The sequence below is a fragment of the Haemorhous mexicanus genome, chromosome 10 (assembly GCF_027477595.1).
Source record: "Haemorhous mexicanus isolate bHaeMex1 chromosome 10, bHaeMex1.pri, whole genome shotgun sequence".
Taxonomy (NCBI): Eukaryota; Metazoa; Chordata; class Aves; order Passeriformes; family Fringillidae; genus Haemorhous; species Haemorhous mexicanus.
Window position 1 is genome coordinate 22,116,400 of NC_082350.1, and position 14,642 is coordinate 22,131,041.

Genomic DNA, 14,642 nt, shown 5'->3' on the forward strand with positions numbered 1-14,642 from the left:
TGCAGATTAGGGTCCAAAGTCTCCATCTCCATTTTGCAAACCTACTTTCTTCAACTCTGGCAAAATACTTTCATGCCTGTTAAGCCACAAGGCTCAGCTGTGCCTGGCTCTCTGGCCAGCCCATGCTCTCTCCTCAAGCAGCCTTCAACCTGCCGTGGAACCCAAGGCTAGTTTCCCTATGACTAGAGACTCCAAGAAATACCACCCTTTTCCAATCCTCATCAGGGCAGAAGGAGTTTCTTTCTTGGTATCTAATTCTCCTAAACATGTTCAAGTTTTCCTACTAGAGGAAATTTCTCCTGATTTCCAAGCAGAGTTGCCTGTAAAAATTTCCCCCAATTTCAACACATTTTCCCCTGCACTGGGGCTATGGAAACAGCTGCAGGCTGCCAGCTTTCCTGGCTCACCTTCCCAGGAAGGCTGCAAATTTGTGTTTCCTGGGACTACAATTCCCAGAAGACAATTTATCTTCCCCCCAAACCAGGAGCCAAGGCTTGCTGGATCTGTTGCATCTTTTGAAAGGCTTCCTCCTCCCATGAGTAAGGAAGGGATCAGCCTTCCTGCAGCAAACTGGGAGCAGAAGGAGAATGTAGTAGGGGGCAAAGCATCCTTCTCAGCATGGCTCCTACCCTGTCACAGCTCTGTGCAGTTAGGGGAGAGCATCTGAGGTCAATGCCTGAGAGCACTGCTTCCTCTTTCATAGAACTACAACATCCCAAGCAAAAGTGGTGATTAAAGGGCTGGCTGGTGTTAAGTGTTTTTGGGACTGCCTGAGAATGTTTGAAATGCCCTCCTCAGCTGTGTGTCTCCACTGAAGTAATATTTCAGCATGTCTGTTCTGAAGAGACCACAAAATCCTCCTTTGTAGCCTCTGATCAGACACGTTTGTGGTTCCTGCTGCAACGGTGATGCCAAACACCCCAGTGGCTTCTTCCTCCCAGGGCAACAGTCTTAGGAAAAATTTTAAAGGAAGGACTGAACTCCATGGCCCTAAGCAATCTCAGTACTGTTCCTTGTGATGTGACTCAGTACTGGGTAACTTAACGACTCTTACTGTTCCTAATTAAAACCAGCCTTTGCCCAGACTATCATTGTGTGAGTGCTGTCTCCATCAGCTAAGTCATTAATAGTGACCCTAAACAACCCTATTTGAATGGGGGGCTGTAATCTCCTGAAGGAATCCCTGGGGTTTTTTGCAATCAGAAGGCAAAGGTGTTCCTTTTACAACATCCTTCTAAAGATTGCAAGCTCGCGACTTTGGAGTCACAAGGAGCCTCCCAAAAATCAGCAGTGTGTGTCACTGGCAGGTTAAAAGGTCCCAGGCTGGTGTTTGCAGCGCAGAAAGGCCAGGATAGGTTTTCAGCAAGCCAGAGGGGTTGGGTAAAGAGCAGCATCGTGTGTTCAGTGCTTTAAAAATACAGCGGAATTTGGGGTCAAAACATGAAAAAGTCAGCCATGGTGTTTCACAAGGACACTTCTCCCTGTGTGCACAAGGCAGGATGACTCATCTGCCCACTGATACAAAGTTTGCAAATAGTGACCTTCAAACAGTCACTTCATATTATCACTGATACAAATACCAACCTGAATACAATAGACTTAACCCTCGCCTTTTTTTTTTTCTTCATACTCTTTTTCCAGGTGGTTTTTCATTTAGATCTGTCCTAGGGGATCTCAGCATCCCTCTTCATCCTTACTGGAGCTTAAGGAGAGCTCTGTGGGTTCAGCCCATCAAAAGAAGAAGGAAATGGAAAAGAAAAGCCATTCAGAATAAAGATGAGACAACCTTCCCAATACTCAGATTGAAGTAATTCTGAAGAGTTTATAAGAAATATCCTAAAAAATCAGTATTACATGAAAATCAGTATTTGGACACTGAAGTATGACACAACTGTCTTGCTCAGCGATCGTGGAGTGTGCTCTCTCCTCAGTTTGCTCCTAGGAAGAGCCTGGCACTGGCTGTGTCCCGTGGGAGAGGATGCTGTGAGCGCCGGGTTCCCCTGGGACCAGACAGGTACCAGAGACAGCAGAAGAAAAGCAGAGCCATCCTGCCAAGATATTTTAGCAAATTTGAAACACCCCAGTGGTTTCACACCACAGGAGCACACAGTACTGGGTGTTCTGAGCCAGCACTTGCAATCCTGAGGCACCTTTTCCTCAGCCTTCTCTGTGCAGTCCCTCACTTGCCTGCCTCTATTCACCCACTTTTAAAGTAGTGTGAATGTCCTAACAGCACAGATATACCAAAAATGATGAAGAATGGCTGGCCAGGGTCCTAGCCTTGCCTGGTTTTCTGAAAACTGCCGGAGATTTTTTCCTTTCCATTAGGCAAGTTTAGATGCAGGAATATTACAGCATTTTTTTTCTCTGAGATAAAAAGTAACTTCTTCCCACATTTAAAACAATAAGAATTGGACTACTTATTAGAAAAGAAGAAGAAAAAGGGCCATGAAGCACTTGCTGTTTGGTCCTTCCGTGTAGCAGCAGTGACGTTGGAAAGAGGAAGCGCCTCGGAGCTGGAGCTGTGCCGGGCGATCCCGCGCTGCTGCTGGCGTGTCCTCACCCGCTTATCTCCCCACTTCACCCACTCTGGGGCATCTGTGTGCCAGAGCAGAGGTGCTGCCTCACAAGTCCTCTCTGGAGGGCTCCAGAGACAGCTGTGTGCACAGCACAGTGCTGAGATCTCAAGTTTCCCATGGATTAATGCCCAAGCAGAGCATTTGCATCATTCCTGGAGGCTTCACAGGGAATTCAGCTCAGATCCAGGTAAGTGCTGGCTGGTTGGAGCAGGACTTTGCTGGGGCTGGCTCACTGGGGTACCCCTTGATGGCATGGTTGATGTTGGGAATCCCACAGACAGCAGGAGAAAGTGATGTGAAGTTGTCCTCTGCCTCGTTGGCTTGATTTCATTCCTGGATCCAAAGCGTAGTTTTGCTTTAAATGGGGGAGGACCAGCGCTGCCAGGAGATAAGGGTGTTTGGATCTGGGATGGGCAGTTTGCTCACAGCAGCCCTTGGTTTATTAAGTCAATACCAACACTGACATGCAGCTCTGAATCACACCCAGCAGCAGCCTCTGCTCCCCTCAGCCAGCCTGGAGATGTTTGGTTATGGGGAGAACCCAAACATTTGGAAATGGGCATCCTTGGAAGCAGCCTTTCAGTTACACATTAATGCAAATTTCAAGTAAATGCTGGTCATTTGCATAAGGACCTGCCTGGAGAGATGCCAGGAATGTGACTTGACTCATTTATTTGAGTGTGACCCTCAAATAAAGGCCAGTCCCTTTATGAGCACAGAAGCAGCCTCTGGTGTCCTCAGCTGGAAACCAAGGGATGTGGAGCAAATGCCAAGAAAACCCCTCAAATTCATGGCATCTACCTACATGCAGGAGAGCCAGAAAATTCCAGCAGTGACCTTCCTCTGGCCTCTCTGAAATAATTGGGTATCCAGATATGCATTAGGGACTTACAGAAAGTTAAAAACCTAAGACTGTTAAAAAAATCAAGTAAAAGCTAAGTGTCCTATTTCTGGGTGTGCTGCTGTTTGTGATCCTTACAATTAAATTGCTGAAGAACCGGTTCTGGGTCAGGTTCATGTTCCCTCAGTAAGTGTGACAGAGGGTAAAATGGGAATCTGGCACTTCAGGGCCACTTTCCTTTGAAGGTTGAATGAAGATTAACACCTCTGAGGCTGTGTGCCTCTGGCTGCTCAGTTTGTTACTGTTATTCATGTTTTTGTTCATAGTTGTCAGAAATCTACAGTGGAACACCGATTGGCAACTAAGGGGGTGTAAAAACTGGGTGAAATCAAAAATTATCAGTGTTTTCTCTTTAACCTTTCCTTCTGCTTAAAGAGGACCTGATGGGTTAGCTGGGCAAACGGGTGTTTCACTCCTATTGGTAATTACCCTTCTTAATTACTCCACATGCTGATCCCAGCCCCACCTGTGTCCAGTTATTGCCTTCAGAAAGGCTTCCACGTGAAGGCAACTCATCCTGGGCTGGACACTTGGGTGCTTTTATCTGCTGAGTGTGCTGAGATTCCTAATGCTCTGCTCTTCCCAGATTTATGCATGGAGTTAGAGGAAGGTGAGACTATACCTCCAGCTGAGGTATCTTGTGAGGGCTGTGCAGCCCTGTGCTGGTGAGTACAAACAGAAATGATTGACTGGACTCTGCTGGGGCTTCGTATGTGGGGTTCTGTCTTTCTTTCATTGTTTCATGGATTTTATTTTTCACTTGTTCTTCCTTTTTCAGTTTTCACCCCATGGCAAAGCCTGGTTTTACATGTTTTATTTGAACTGTGCAAAACAACTGGAAGCTGGGGAAAAGAAAGAGGAGTAGAGAATTATGCTACTGGTTTTAGTGGAGAGTCTGAGCAAACTGGAAACTGGGATTGATGGCAGCTTTGAGTTTGGTCTAAGCTCTGGAAAGGCAGTGCTCAGTGTTTCTGATTGCCTTTTTTTGCATGTGTACTTGGCAAATAGGAAAATTACTCTTTTGAGACTGGCTTTATGCTTCCTGATGGGTTTTCAGCAGGAAAAATAAAACCTCTTTTTCATGGGCCTTGTGTTGGGGGCGGGATCTGCTCCATCCCATGTTCCCCTTCCCTGTGTGGTGTGGTGCCATGGTGTGTCCAGTGGGTTTTTCCAGCTCATGGTGTGTTAAAAGTCTCATGACCCATTCAGACCCATTTTTTTTTTTCCTATTGTAATTCATCCAATGGGCCACCATGCAAAAATCCTCTTTCCTGTGGCCTCCTTGCCCCTGGGCTCCCTGTGAGACGCTGTGTGCAGCCTTGTGGGACTCAGGGTGGTGGCTGGAGGGGACAGAGCTGTCCTGGCTGCTAAAACCCATGGCCCCAGCACGGGGGCTTCAGCAGAAGCACTCACTGCTGAGCATGTGAAGGAGCAAGGGCTGGGAGATGCCTCTGCCTCTCCAAACTCCTCTGAGAGAGCCACCTTCTGATTTACAGGAGTCACAAGCTGGGAGGACACTAAAGTAGCAATAATTATTGATAAAACACTGGTTTTCCATCACAGCAGGGTTGAGTGCAATTTTCTAACAAAATTTTGAACAGGAGGGTTTTGAAAGTTATAAGACAGCTCAGATACAAAAGAAAACAAGTGAAAGCAGCTGCATTATTGACCTCTGGGTGAGAAGTGGCTGGCTCAGCAGGACTGTAGGAGAATTTTGAGCATTTAAGAGCAGAAGCAGCAACTCCTTTATCCTGTTTGGCCATCTCTTTACCAGATGCAGTTGCAGTTTCTCCAGATATTTGTAAGTTTTTCAGAATGAATACCAGAATAAACTCTTCTGATCATCTAGTCTGACCTGCAGTGTCAGGCAAACCACAGAATTTATGGTTTCCTTGAAGCAGTGTAGCCTTTGGAAGGAAAAAACCTCCTGTCTTTAATGAAAGCATTTTTAATGATGATGATTTTACTTTACCTGATGAAGGACTGGTTCAGTGTTTGGATTTGTGTCAAATTCAGCATAGCCTGGTTCAGATTCTGACATGCAGGTGACATGCAAGAAAGCAGTTTCACATCACAAGAGTACCTTTCCAACAGTATGAACAAGAATGTGTGGAACCTGGAAAGTGGAATATTGCAAAAGCATGCAAATAAGCTCATTCCTGTGATAATAAAATATGTAAGTGATGAACTAATTCTGAGCTTTTTAACAATGTGAGGGAACAAAGCTAGAGTTGAAATGAAAATATTCAAAACTAATACTCCCACTGCTTATAGGCACATGTAAGCTGACAGATTGTTTTAGATGCAGAGCATAACTGGAATACACAGACCTAACACCAAACAAAAATAAGAATATAGGGAAAAATGCAGCTATAGAAACATATGTGTTACAGAAAGAGATTTTGTTGTGCCTTCTCTGTATGGGATCATATACAGTCAGAGAAGCAGTGAAGAAAAAAATGCTGCTTACTAAAGCTAACAAGGAAAATAAATTCACAGAAGAACATGGAATATTGTGAAAGAAGCAAACAGTAGCTCTGAGGATGATATATTTGCATATCTTTAACTAAAACAGAGGGGGAAAGAAAGAGAGGGGGAAGGTTGGAGCAGTGCTGGATCCAGAGACACAAGAGCAATGCAGAGTCGGTGTCTTGCTGGGAAGCATGGGATATCTCAGAAGCAAGGGAGATTTACACCAGATAAAACCAAAATTATGCAATGACTAGCACAATTCCTACCCCCCCCTCCCCCCTTGAAACCTGATTTAAAAATAAAACATTAGGAGGAACTTCAATTCAGAAACTGTTGCTTTTAATGCGAACATGGGAACATAGAGATATGAAATCAGAGGAAAATGATTCAGAGAACAGGCACATAAGTAGAGCAGTATTATATCCCTGATATTCAGGGGGCTGGAGCACCTCTGCTCTGGAGCCAGGCTGAAACAGTTGGGGCGCTCTGCTTGGAGAAGAGAAGGCTCCAGTGAGACCTTGGAGCCCTGTCCAGTGGCTAAAGGGGCTCCAGGAGAGCTGGAGAGGGATGGTGGACAAGAGCATGGAGTGACAGGACAAGGGAGATTAGATTCAAACTGACAGAGGGTGTGTTCAGATTGGTTATTAGGAAAAAACCCCTCCCCTGTAAGAGTGGGGAGAACCTGGAACAGGTTGCCCAGGGAAGCTGTGGCTGCCCTAGCCGTGGAAATGTCCAAGGCCAGGTAGGATGGGGCTGGGGTAACCTGGGATAGTGGAATTTGTCCCTGCCCATGGCAGGGGTTGGAACTGGATGATCTTTATGGTTCCTTCCAACCTAAACCATTCTATTATTCTATGTCCAGACCATCTTATGAATTTTTACTAAAACAGGAAAAAATGCAGCTGCTTAATTTCAGCCAGCCTAGCCCTGCAAAGAGGAGTAAAACATTTGTTACAGAGGCATCAACCAGCCTCACCTGTGGCTGCGTCATGGGTGTAAATGCCAGGAAAGGGCTGGTTTGGGAAGGGGGTGGTGGTGGTTGTCTGCCTGAGGAGGTGGTGGGGGCAGCAGGAAGCCTGGAGGCTGAAGAAGGAATTCTGGGGATGAATGACCAGAGAGGCTGTGTGAAAGCAAAATCTTGTTGAGGAGGAAGGACTGGCTGAAATCTAGAAATAGTTTCTGGTGAAGAAATGGGCTGGCGGGTGGCAAAAGGGGAAGGAGGTGCCAGCTGAATGGTGATGGCGGTGACAGCAACATGCCATGGCCTGTGGCTCCCAAGGATTCCCCAAGGCTGAGCTGGGGAATTGCTTTTGGGAAAGGCTGAAGCATTCCTGGGCCTTGAGTAGTGAGGGTGCCAGCTCTGGGGATCAGGGCTCTGCAGAAGAGCCCTGGTGTTGCAGGAGGGGTGCTGCAGTGCTGGCTGCCAGTCCTGAAAGGCAAAAAAGCCCAGAGCTGAGGAGGCATCAGATGAGTCTGTGGCAGGTTGTGATGCTGCACAGGGGAGTTTGCTGCACTTTTGAGGATAGAAAGGTCACTGTAGGAACTGTTAGCAGGCAGCTTCTTTGCCTCATAAGATCCCATTAAACATGTGAAATTCTGAGATGTCAACTGATGTGGTACCACCCACACTGCTGGTGGGTACAGCCCCGATCTCAGCAGGGCAGGAAGTGCCCAAAGTGCTCACATTACAGGAAGCTAAAAATCTCTCAGTCTTGTGCTTAAGATAATTTATTTCCTCAAGAAAAATCCTGCATCCCAAAGTAATCCATGAGGGGGTGTCTCAAGGTTTTTGTGAAAGAGGAACTGTTCCCTTGCAATAACACAAGGAAAAGCCCGTGATGAGCATCACCCAGCACAGTGGGCAGGGTATGTCTGGTGCAGGCTGATTCACAAGAACAGAGAGTTTTGACATTGCTGAAAGACAAAAAAAACGTGGTGCATACTGATGGCTGTCACAGGAAAGACTGGCTCCTTTCAGCGCCTTGGTGCTGCAAATACACTTTTTACAAGACAAGACTTTTTACAAGACAGAGGTCTCTTCTCAGGAGTTTGAATGGTTGTTCCTTAGCTATTGACAAGCCTGGAGTTAGCAAAATAGGCTCTTCTTTCTTTTATGTAAGGTGATAAATATAAATGTCCTATTATAAGTAGTCAATGGAATATAATAAGTTCTTACACAAGTAAATGTGTTTAATTTTGTTCCCATACAACAGTGACAAAGGGATGTTGCACTGAATGCCTCGAAGTGATAGAGTTTCAGTAGTGAGAGGAAATGAGATCTTGTTTCTGAAAGGAAGAGAGAGAGAGGCGCTTTGTGAATGAAGAACAAATCTGAAAGGTGCTGCTTCTTCCCTCTGTTTATGCTCTAATATCAATACAGGGAATAACAGTGGAAGCTGCAGCTGGAGAGGGCACTAGGGGTCACCCCTGTCTTATCTATGTCATCTGGATTTAATTCTGAAGTAAGATAAATAACATGACAGAAAACAAAGCCAGGCTATTCTGATTTCTTTTTCTTCCTTTCTTTCTTTTTTTTTTTTTTTAATTGTGTGGGCCAGACAGCTTGCATTTAATTTCTTCATTTTCCCCTCCTGCCTGCCTTCTGTCTGTCTCTCCTTTAAAACAAAGCCCCAGGAAGCCAGTGGGTTGTAGCCAGGGAGGATGCTATCGATGCAGAGGACTTGCATCAAAATTCCCTCTGTGCGGGGAATTTATTTAGAGCAAAGGTCAGGCAATCACAAACACTAAGTCAGTCGGGCAGATCACAGAGCAGCCTTGGCATGTTCCTGCAAGTACAGCAGAGCAAACTGATTGCAGTCATGAATGGCTCCCTTGTAGTCCAGAGAGCAACTCCTGACACGTTTTCCTCAGCTGCCCCAAAATCCTGTGCCTGAAGATCTTTCTCTCCCCTTTTCTTCCCCCCAACCAGACAAGTGTCCCTGACTTCTCATCCAACTGCATTTGATACCTGCATTTGGAGGATTTGGTGTCTGGACTATGAAGAGAATTGCAAATTCTCTTCTCTGAGATTTTTATGACCTTGTGTCTAGGAAGCAACCACTGCTGTCAGCTGAATCTGCCATCTGAGTATTGGAATTGTGCATTTTAAGGTGTGATGCAAGATGTCTAGGGAGGAAAAGTATTTCTTTATGGAGACAGATGATTTTTCTCAAGACAGACAGGCTTTCAGGCACACAAGATGTGATGAAGAGGCTGCACCCCCTACCAGCCTCCTTTTTTTAGCTCTAGTAATTGATGTTGCAAGATGTAGATCCCCTTTTCTCTGTAGACGAATCATGGTAAATTGTGGTTGGTTTTGTCGCATGATATGGCAGAAGTTGAAAGTTCACAAGAATTTAAGAACTGACCTGTCAATTTATTGAAAGAATCAGCTGCCAGGAGCTGGGAAACTACAAAACAGAACTTCTGTCTTGGAAAGTCCCCTTCCTGTAGATCCATGGAGTCAGGAAGAGCTCCAGAGAAGCTTCCCCATAACCATGCCCTGCTTCTATGCTCCTTTCTAAGCACCAGTTATAATTCCCTGAGGATGACACCCTGGGGTTGGGTGGTGTTTAGCCTGCCCTGCCACACAAGAACAGAGACACGTTCTTGGATCATCACAGGGGTGATAAATCTGCTTGGAGCGCATTACTGTAGGGGCTGTGCCAGGGCAGACCCAGACTCGCCACCCGAGCTCTGCTAAGGGCTGGTGGCAGCACACACAGGACATCTCTGTCCCTGTCACTGGTTCCTGCCAGCTCCATGCCTGGCCATCAGCTGCCTCTTAGCTCGGAGCTGGTTCAGGGTCAGTTCAGGTATCCGTGGGCTGCAGCAAAGCTATCACCCAAAGGTGGGGGAGTGTTCCTGCTCCCTATTTTAGGGTTTTATGTAACATCCAGCTTATATAAGTCTTTGTCTGTTAACAAAATGGGTGGAGCGTGTCTCGCTTGGATTCCTGCTAAAGAAACGCTCATTACTTAACGCTTACTCAAGTGCTCATTACATACTTTAAGAATAATTGACTTAGTTCCTTTCCTGTTGCTAATAATAACATGACGACTTGACAACCTGTTATGGACAAATGATAAAACATGGAATTCTCCATTCAATAAACTGCACCTTGGAATAAATGAAAAGCAGTGCTGTTCAGGTAGAGGAGGGGAAACTGAGACGTACCCCAGAGGTTCTTAATGGGAGAATAAGGCATTCCCCAGAGAGTGGAAAAATGAGGCATACCCAAACCCTGACCCTGGGCTGTGTATTGCTTTCTTCTTGCTGCCTCCTGGCAGGAGACAGTTTTAGGGTGCTGGCAGAGGAGGAAGGATGTTCTGGCCTTGCCAGGATGGTTTGGCCTGCAGGATGTGCCTGGGGACACAGCACAATCCTTGTTGGTAGCACAATCCTCCTCTTCAGGGTTCCACCCAGCATTGTTTCCCACGTGGAGGGAAAAGGGAGGGGTGGGCAAGCAGCAGCACTAAACTCGGCAGCACATGTCCTCATCCCAAAGTTGATTTGGACCCCAGAGAAGTCCCCCTGGTCTCTGTCATTAATTAAACACCTTTCCAGATTCTGAATTCTGTCCTCCAGCAGGAAAAGGTGGGTTGTATCCTGCTGTGTGGGAATGGTAAGGCATTAAAAGCTGTCAGATAACCAGACCCCGTGGTAGAGAGGACCACGTAAATTGTTTTCAGAAGGACTTGTTGAGCTCACTCAAACCTGGCATTCACGTTCCTGCAGGGCTTTAAATAGAAAGAGAGAGTGTGTCTGAGCTAACACCATACGGAGCTGGTTTGCACTCTCTCCTTCCTCCAGATCCTGTGCTTCATCTACTGACGTGCTTGGCATTCCTTGAAGTTTTGTGAATTGCTGCAAAAAACCCCAACCCTCCTTTTTTTTTTTTTTTAATTTTATTTTATTTTCCCCCTCCTTCTTCCCCCTTAAAGCCTTGCCTTTCCCTGCAGCCCTATCGCTGCTCGGGGCAGCTGCCACACGGTGGCATCCAGGTATCTGTGGAACGATGCACCAGTCAGGAAAAGGGTGGGACAGCTTGGATTCGGGCATTTGCTGCAAAAAGCAAGTTTGTGACACCAGAAATACGTATTATTTTAGTTCTGAGACACATTTCTGTCCCCTGAGGCACTGAAGGGGTGATACAGAGGGGAGATGCGCTGCTGCATCAAGCAGGGAAAATCAAGCTAGATGTGGTATCTCATGCATTATTCAATATATTTTTTTCTTCTCCTCCTTTTATTTATTTTTTTTTAGAGTTAACTTTTTCATTTACCACTTTCATCCACCATGCCGCCCCCCCTCGCCGAGAGAAGGATAAAAGCCCCAACCAAACCCAAACAGCAAGAGTATTGTTTGTGTTTCCATGGGAATTCTGTGAGAGGAGAAGGGTGTGAAAGAAAACTGAAATATTCTGGCTAAATCTGATAAGGTCTGGATCCTGAGCAGCCCCTGGGGTTGTCTTGTAGCAACCAAAGTCCAGGGGTCCCAGTGTCCCCTAACTGTGCAGGGGGGTTGCTGCTGTGTCATGGGAGGTATTACACTGCTGTGGAATTTTGCCAGAAAAAGCAGTTTTTATAGGAGAAGACAAGACTACAACTCCCAGGAGGCACCATGACCCAATCAGGCACTTGATGCTGAAGTGCCTTTAACAAAACTTCCTCCCCTGCCTGTTCCCTCAGAGTTAGGAGGACAATAGTGGTCCTTGAAGGGAAGAGGAGGCAAAAACCTACTTGACAATGTGATTTCTACAAGCAACCCTGCCTTTTCCTTTTGGAATACTGGTCTTATGGGACAAAACAATAATAATTTAATTTTTTGGGGGGTATACATGTGGTTTCATGCCAGCTGGCCACTTTGGGTTGTTGTGGGTTGCTCCATCCTTGGCAGTGTCAGCAGTAGCTGCCTCAGTGTGGATCCACAGGGTTTTTCTGGAATTTCTGGTGCACACCTCCATGGGGCTCTATCACCTGCTGTGGGGGCATTAGAGTCAGGGCTGGAGCTGAGCACTGTTCTGCCCCATCCCTCGTGCCCCTCTTGGGAGGGAGGATGTTGAGGCCCTTTCCCATTGCACTGCTCTGAACTGCCTAGAGCAAAACACATTTCCAGTCCCTAGTGAGGTGACACTGTGGGTTACAGGGTAAAATAGCCCTTTTGTCCTAAGGAGCTGCAGAGTCACTGTGCTGTGGGGCACAAAAACCTTTGCTCTGTAGTCAGGACACCTTCAGCAGAGGTTGGGGACAGGGTGCAGGAGCAGGAGGCACGGTGGTGTCCCAAGCTGGAGCCTGGCTTTACACACAGCCAAAGTAAACCCTCATCTCACCAAGGGTGATACAGCTGATTCCTCCCTCCCCTGGGGCTCTGCAGGCTCCCTCCCAAGTGTGATCCAGCTGGGGGAAAAACAACTCCTTATTTTTTCCCCTGGTTTCCCTCTGGTCCCCATGGTTTTGCAGAGGCACCAACATGACCCACACTTGGTGTCAGGGAGCCCCTGCATGGCTAAAGGGGAACTATAAGGAGGAAAAAGGCCTTTTCAATGCCTGCAGGTATGAAAGACACTCCAGGCATTTGAGGGTTGGTTTTTTATTTTTCCATCTTTGATGTGTGGGTTGCTGTGAACAGTGTCAGGAGCACTGGGCTGGGGAATAGCCAATTATTGGTGACACTGTGAATAGCACAGGGCTGGGGTTTGTGCTGGTGTAGCTGGGCTCATTTAACAAAGGAAAAGTAAATGGGTGATAAAAATCTCTATGGGTAAAACCCTCTATTTGGGTGACACCTGTGTTCAACATGTCAGACAGATTCCTGATGTGGCTCTGCTGAGATCCTTCCTGCACTCCAACCCATTGGCAAAATTGCCTTTGGCCACAGAGGAAGGGGAGAGTGTTTTTCAGGTTGTGAAAAAACAGTTTGAGAGGTTTGGAGAAGGTGATGCTTCTTTGTGCTGTCACATGTTCACTGCAGCCTGCTCTTAGATTGGCATTTATTTTTCCCCCTTTTTTTCCCCCTTAAAGCCTTGTCTTGTTTGGCATTTCTCTAGTGTCCTGGAGCTCTGTGGTCCTCCCCCTTCTCCCTGTGTTGTGATGTAAAGTGGTGAAGAGATTGAAGACAATGTCCTTATTTTAAAACAATGCCTATTTCTTTTCCTGCATTATCTTTCAGCTGGTGGATTGGATTTGGTGTGCAGCAGCATACGCTTTTAGTTCACCAACAGCCTTTTTGCAGATGTCTCTTCCATGCCACTTTTGGCCACCCCATTGGGCATGGAAGTGAAAATTTTTAAAGAGAAGGAAAAAATATGAAATACAACTAAATAATAATAATAATATTGCTAATATCAGCACCTTGGTTTTACAGACTGCAGCAGCCTCAATCTGACTGTCAGTCAGAGCACTCTTTGCACCAGAGTCTCACCTTAAATAAGAAAACTTCACACCCCTGTGATGACACCAGGCATCCTCTGAGGGATGTGTGGAAGTTCCTGAAGAATGAAAAGCAGGTGGGAGAGAACCAAAGAAACTCCTGACAGATAATACTGTGCCTCTCAGAGCTCAAGACATTTTTGAGGGTGTGTGCCAAGTATCCATTTAATGAATTGCCTCTGGGACAGGGAAGGTTCTGGAAAGTGTAGAAAACCACTAATAGGACATGGGTACAGACAGTGGTGCTTCTGCTCTGTTGTGGTGCTGCAGAGGGGGAAATTGTGCAAAGTAGAGGCCAAAATGCTCACCTACACTGGCTGCTCTCTTCTGCCACTGGTCTAGCCCTGCTCACTGCCAACATAAACCTACAGCAGGGAGATTAAATGCACATTAAGTGAGCTAAGGTTTATGGATTTGGAAAGATTTGCCAGAAATCAGCCAGTCACGTGGGGGATGAGCACTGAAATGAACTCTGGGCAGGAGGGAAGGGGTTTGTCCGCAGAGAAAGTTGTGTTTCTCTGTGTTTGCTATGTCCCTGGTCTGCATCAACACACGTGGACAGGTGTGCAGAGATGGGAGGTGGCAGAGGTCCCCTGCATCCTGCTGCCCCAGGGAGCTGGGGGGTTTATAGAGGTGTGTCCAGAGAGATAGCAGAGACTGGGCATCCTGGGCAGGTGGGTGCCCTGAGGGATGCTCCCTGTGCCATCTCTCCTTTCATTCCTAGTCCATAAGTTTAGCATGAAGCCTCTCTGCAGAGTGGGCTAATGTGCCTGTCTGGAACATGGCTCTGCCCTCTCTTTGGCATGCAAATGGCAGTGACACAGAGCAACTTTGAATATTTCCCGTTGTCTTGCAGTGTTCCACCCCAGCTTACTCTTTTGTTCTCTCCTGACACTGAGTGCCACAAATGTCTGGGCTGACCTTTTCCTTGCTCAGTGCAGCCAGCACTGCTGAGCCACCTTGACTCACAGCTCTCCACAGATGCCCAATGGGGCAGTGTGTGAGCCCAGCCCCATGAGCTGAAGGAAGCTGTGTTGCAATACCATTGGGAACCCACCTTAGATTTCTAAGTTTGATTTTAGGTGTGAAGCACATCACTCACTCTGTTTTGTTAAGGTGTTGGTTAGCCAAGTCACAGTAAACCCGGAGTAAACGAGCTGAGCCAGTGTGTTACAGGTGTGCCTATAAACAAGGCAGGTGCTGCTCTGGTGGAGAATGTGATGCTTCAATATTATACTGCCAGAGTAGGGGACAGAGGCT

The 14,642-nt window shown here is 46.6% G+C and overlaps 1 protein-coding gene across 2 annotated transcripts in view; it reads left to right on the forward strand.

Annotated features, from left to right (window-relative positions):
- Window positions 1–2,599: 2,599 nt before the first annotated feature.
- Window positions 2,600–14,642, forward strand: part of PLD1 (phospholipase D1) — a 74,626-nt gene continuing 62,583 nt past the window's right edge. Inside the window, exons 1-2 of one of the 2 annotated variants that reach the window (XM_059855774.1) lie at window positions 2,600–2,766; window positions 4,067–4,145. The gene's annotated coding sequence lies outside the window, so the exon portion shown is untranslated. The remainder of the gene's footprint in view (window positions 2,767–4,066; window positions 4,146–14,642) is intronic. The other variant, XM_059855773.1, reaches the window with a different exon arrangement.